We start from the raw sequence: 6,036 nt of genomic DNA on the forward strand, positions 1-6,036 counted from the left end.
CTCCATAAGATTGAATCTGTAGCAAACTATAGCCACACTTCTATTTGTTTTCTGATAGTCTTGCGTAAAGACATTCTTCATATAAGGTCGCAATCACGTTGGTTCTTAAGCTTTTCAAACAATCATCCTCCTGGTTCTGTTCGCTAGCGACAACACTTACCTGCCCGCGTCCTGTTGGTTCTCAAGCTCCTACCGGCATGGGCTATGCCCTCAAATCAAGGAGCCATGGATGAGATAATGCCTGGCATGCAGTTCTGGAGGAGGCAATAGGAACAGCGCCCTCCAGAATCAACAGCAAGTGCAGGAGTCATGGAGCGCATCGGCTATTGGGCCACCTAGATGGTACCCTTTTAGCCCATTGCTGGATGTTCTGGCCTCACCGTGTCATCCTCCCACAACCGCCTTCTGCTGTCCGCCAGCATTTCCGCATTGTCCATCCATCCCTCCTTTTCCTTACCCAGAACCACCACCGGGACCACCCAATTTCCACCCACCATGACACCAGCACCACCATGCTCCCAATTACCGCTGTCCAGACACAGGCCCTGTACCAAAACCCCTCAGCGTTGGCTTGTGTGGTACCTACCAGAAGCAGGAGTGTGCAATTAATTCTGTTTACTGAAGCACCATAATAGGGTTTTTGATAGAGGTTCATGACATGTTAATCTCTCAAATTTCTAATTGTTCAGTTATCACACGAAGCACATGTGGTAAATCACGTGGTCTCCATATATTTTGTGTATTCATTGGAGGCATGTATTCGTACTTTCATTATTTTAATCATATACTGAGCTGACGAGACTGGCAAAATCAGGACTTCAGTTCTAGTATTCTGGTCATACTATAGAAGCCAGAGCTATTATCCTGTTATTTCGAAGATCAGTATTGCCATGGATGGATCCCATGTACACAGGCACCCCAGTCTATTTTTTGGGAAATAATATGTATTAGGAAGTCTAGAATTTTAGAAATCAAAAGTGTATACCATCTAAAATTTGTTTCGTTTTTGAAGGACGCTGCCTTAGCTGTGAGGATCATCAATCTTATGTGAAAATGAGGCATCCAGCTGATGAGGCTCTGTATGTTGGAGGTCATGAGGAAGGCCAGTTCCCATTTATTTTGGAGAGTAGCAGTGAGGTATTGTAAATCAAGCTGACATCTTTTTGTTCTGCTTTTTGCCTTAAATATTTTCTATAGTATGCACTATAATGTATTTCACATTTTCAGGATGACTCCGATTGAGAGGAAGGCATGACCGTGGAGAAGGCCTTCTGCATTCGCTTCTCATTTTAACGTCTATGATCTATTTGATGCATCTTCTATATGGAGGGCATATATATAAATACTTTTGGTACTAATATGTTGCTTGTAGTATGTGCAATGATGTTTACATCATGCACGGAATCGACTTAGTCATCAGTATTTTAAACTTTTTTTTTCCAAACGATCTTAAGATCGAATTTCATTATCAGCAGATAACGAAACAGACGAGTATCACATGCCCATCAGGCATGGTCCAACACTAACATCAACACACAAGGAACTAAACGGCTGCCTGGGGCAAACCAACACTCAACACATCTAACAGTTTTATCTCCCAACACAGAGAGATAGCACAGCGAAAAAACAACAGCAAGCTAAGTTTATCACAGCTACCACCAGCCAAAAGCAGAATCCTACAGCAGCTATTCAACAAGATGTAGCGCATCAGGTGATATCAACACGTTCGTCCTCCTCCATGTCATCCTCATCAACATCAGCGTTCCTTGCATCCCTGATCATCAGCGGTCTCTGTGTTGGGGTAGGCCTGTTCTGAGCCCCAGCCTCGGCATTCTGGGCACTAGCCGCCGAAAGCCCATCAGCTCCCAAGCGCAGGTCTTCAGCGTCCTTCTCACCATGCAAACCTGCCCAATATTTCATGAAGACAGTAGAGTAACTAATCAATTCAACCGGATCCTTGATCAATTTATGATCAAAACAAGCTCTATTCCTCAATTTCCATATTGCCCAACAAATCGCAGCCAACCCCGCAATTTGCGTGTTTCTGCTTGCAGGAATAAAGCGTGGAATCCACCAAAAAAACTGAGTAAAGGAACCAGGTCTGGTTCTTGCTCCAATCAACTTCCCAACCGCACTCCAAACGAATTTTGCAGCTGGGCAGGAGAAGAAAATGTGGGAAATACTCTCAGGACAATTGCAGAATTGACAGGAAGCATTCCCATGCCAATTCCTCTTTAACAGGTTGTCTTTTGTAGCAATAGCATTGTGCCAAATCATCCACAGCCAGATTTTGATTTTCAAAGGAATTTTACTTTTCCACAAGTGCTTGAAGGTTCTGTCCATCCCATTACTACACAGGTGATTATAAACTGACTTAACAGTGAATTTACCACTTTTTGTCCATTTCCAGTGAGGTTTATCCTGTCTGTCAGTTAACACTGTCTGTAGCATAATCTGATGTAAACCATGGATCTGCAGAGCAATATCAGGTGTCATCCATCTTCTGAAAGTAAAGTTCCAGTTCATGTTGGCAGCCTCAGCAACAGATACATCTTGTTCAATACAAATATCAAAAATTTCAGGAAATCTGTCTTTTAAAGGATTCTGCCCACACCAAGCATCACACCAGAAACTAGTGTTCTTACCATTCCCCACTTTCATCCTTCTCCCTTTCAAATAAATCTGTTTCACCCGAAGCATATCAGACCAGAGAGGGGAGTCTCCAGGTTTTTTCTTTGCAAGATATACACCACCCTGTTGGAGATATTTGTTCCTCATCAGCTCTTGCCAAGGTCCAGAATCATTCTCAATCTTCCACCACCATTTACACATCAAGCTGACATTAAACAGATGAAGATTTTTTATACCCAAACCACCTTTCTTTTTTGGTTTGCAAATCCAGTTCCATTTGACAAAGTGATATTTCTTTTTATCAGCACTTCCAGCCCAGAAAAAGGATCTGATGGGTCTATCAATTTGTTCAATAGTTGACTTATGGAGTAACCTCATGGACATCTCGATAAATGTTAACACTGGAAAGGCAGTCATCTATTTTGACTACTCTACCTCCAATGGACATGGCATTCCCCACCCACCCACACATCTTCTTTTTTGTTTTCTCCCCCAGAAATTTCATCTCTGCAACAGTTGGTCTTCTTGCACAAACAGGGGTGCCAAGGTATTTAATTGGCCAAGCCCCTTGTTGACAATTAAAAAGGGCAGCAAAGAACTGGGATTTGGCCTCATCCTCAAGAATCATCATAACCTCACTTTTCTCAAAATTGATTTTAAGCCCAGACATTGTTTCAAAAATATACATAATGAGTTTCAAATTCATGACTTGCTCGCATCATCCTGAATGAGCAGAATAGTGTCATCAGCATACTGCAGCAGAGAAATGCCTTTTTCTACTAAATTGTCAGCAAGCCCTTTGATTAGTCCATTCTGCTGAGCCAGGGATATCATCTTGGATAAGCTGTTGGCAGCCATATTGAACAGGAAAGGGGCAAAAGGATCCCCCTGTCTAACTCCCTTACAGCTAGCAAAATAGGGCCCAACATTATCATTTACTTTCACACTTAAAGTGCCATTAGTCACACACTTTTTGATCCATCGAAGCCATGTTACATCGAAGCCCTTCTCGATGACAAAGAATCAAACAGAAAACTCCAGTTTACTTTATCATATGCCTTCTCAAAATCAATTTTCAAAACCACCCCCTGTTGCTTTCTAAATTTGCTTTCTCTCAGAACTTCTTGGAGAAGCATAACCCCATCTGTGATATATCTCCCTTTGATGAAAGCAGTTTGATGATTGGACAACAGTTTCTCCATCACTGGGGTAACTCTGACAGTAAGAGTTTTGGTGATAATTTTGAACAAAACTTGCAATAAGCAAATAGGTCTGAATTTTTGGATCCTATCAGCATCATCACCCTTAGGGATTAAAGTAATAACACCATAGTTAATACTGGCAAGGTCAATTTTGTGTGCATGCAGGTCATGAAACACTGCCATAATGTCTTCTTTGATAATATCCCAGCAAGCTTGATAAAATTCAATGGGGAAACCATCAGGGCCTGCTGCCTTATTCTTCTCCATCAGATCTACAACATCTTTGACTTCTTGTTCAGTAAATCTTCTGGACAGAATCTCCCTGTCTCTGTCATCAAGCTTTTCTGCATTTTCCCATATCTCAGCATTCAATCTGACCCCTCTGTCTTCTGCAGGTCCAAACAGATTTTTATAGAACTGAGTGGCATGATTCAACAGCTCTTTATCCCCTTGAATAACTGATTCACCATTTTTTAGAGAAAAAATCTTAGACTTTCTCTTGCAACCATTGGCCAATCTATGAAAGAAAGCTGTATTACTGTCTCCTTTCAAAAGCCAATTATCTCTTGCCCTTTGTCTCCAGAAACATTCCTCCTTATCTAACATGTCAAGCATCTCCTGCTGAAGGGCAACTTTCTGTTGGATATCAGTATCAGACAATGGAGATATTTCTTCTTTCCTTTCCAGCTCAGCAAGCAGGAGAGAAATTTCACTTTTCCTTTTTTTATCCCTCCCCCTTAAATTGTATCCCCACCCCTTCAAACTATTCTTTATAGCTTTGAGCTTTGACTGTACTCTGTCCAGGCTGTTCTTGGCTCTGACATTTTGTTGCCAAATCCTTTCAACTCTGCTCAGAAAATCTTCTTCTCTGATCCAATTTTTTTCAAATCTGAATTGATACTTTTTCTTTGGTTTGTCCTCCAAGGTATCAAGGATAAGGGGATTGTGATCAGAAACATCTCTATTTATCTTGTGAACTGTGGCCAAAGGGAAAAGATCTTCCCATTCACTATTCATCAAAAATCTATCCAATTTTTCAAGAGTGGGGTCAGCCTGATTATTTGACCAAGTATACTGTCCACCAGATAAATGGATTTCTCTCAGGGCATAAGTGTTAATGATGTTGTTGAACATATCTGTCCATCTATTGGCTCTCATGAATTTGTTCTTCTCAGAAGAAAATCTAATGATATTAAAATCTCCACCAATGAGAGTAGGATGCCTTTGATCACTGCACACTCTGCCAAGTTCAATCAAGAAATCTTCCTTGTCATTCATCTGAGCAGCACCATAAACAATAACCAAACACCAAGTCACATTGAGCTTAAGATCCATCAAAGTAACTTTGATGAAAAATCTGCCAATCTCAGTATCAGTGATGTTGAATCTGGACAGCCTAAAACCACCCAGAATTCCACCACTTCTACCCACAGAGCCAATCCACTTCCAAGCAAACAGATTCTGAGGATCTATAGCCCTGAAAAAAGCAGGAGAATAATCTTTCTTGATTGTTTCCTGTAGCCCAATGAAGTCCACATCTTGCTCTCTGATAAAATCTGCCAAAAAACAGCTCATACCTTTTTTTCCCACACCCCTGCAATTAAGAGTTGCTCCTATCATAAATATCTTGGATTTTTTTTCCTGCATTTGGTTCCAGTGACAATGCCACTCAAAGGGTGAGCATTGTTCACTTTCCCCAAGGCAGCACTTGATTTTGACTATGCTCCTTCAGAGGAATCACCTGATTTCACTGGTGATCCTCTTCTTTTCCCAGAATTAATCAAACTTCTTCTTTTCTTTCTTTTTTTCCTGGACAAGACAGGTGTAAAACCCTCTTCATCTTCACTCCTTTGCTCTCTGTCAAACTCCAGAAGCATAACCTTTTCTACCTCTGACTCAACCTCTGGCTCAATGTCAGTATGTGCCACAGCAATAGCATGCCTGGCCTGTTCTAGATCTTTCAAATAATTGATATTCTCCAAATTAAATGTTTTAGGATCAACCCCTATTTCTAAGGCCCTTGCATGTATAACATCATCATCAAGTAAAGCAAAGGAATTATGAGAGGTTAAGTTTGTACCTGACACATCTCTTGTAGCAGCAATTTTGGTAGCTTTCTCTGCAATCTTGGTGGAATGTGAATCCTGTGAGATAATCCTGGAACTCATGCGGCTAGGTTGAGGGCCACCACCTGCTTGATGTA

Source organism: Lolium perenne, chromosome 1, assembly GCF_019359855.2.
Source record: "Lolium perenne isolate Kyuss_39 chromosome 1, Kyuss_2.0, whole genome shotgun sequence".
NCBI lineage: Eukaryota > Viridiplantae > Streptophyta > Magnoliopsida > Poales > Poaceae > Lolium > Lolium perenne.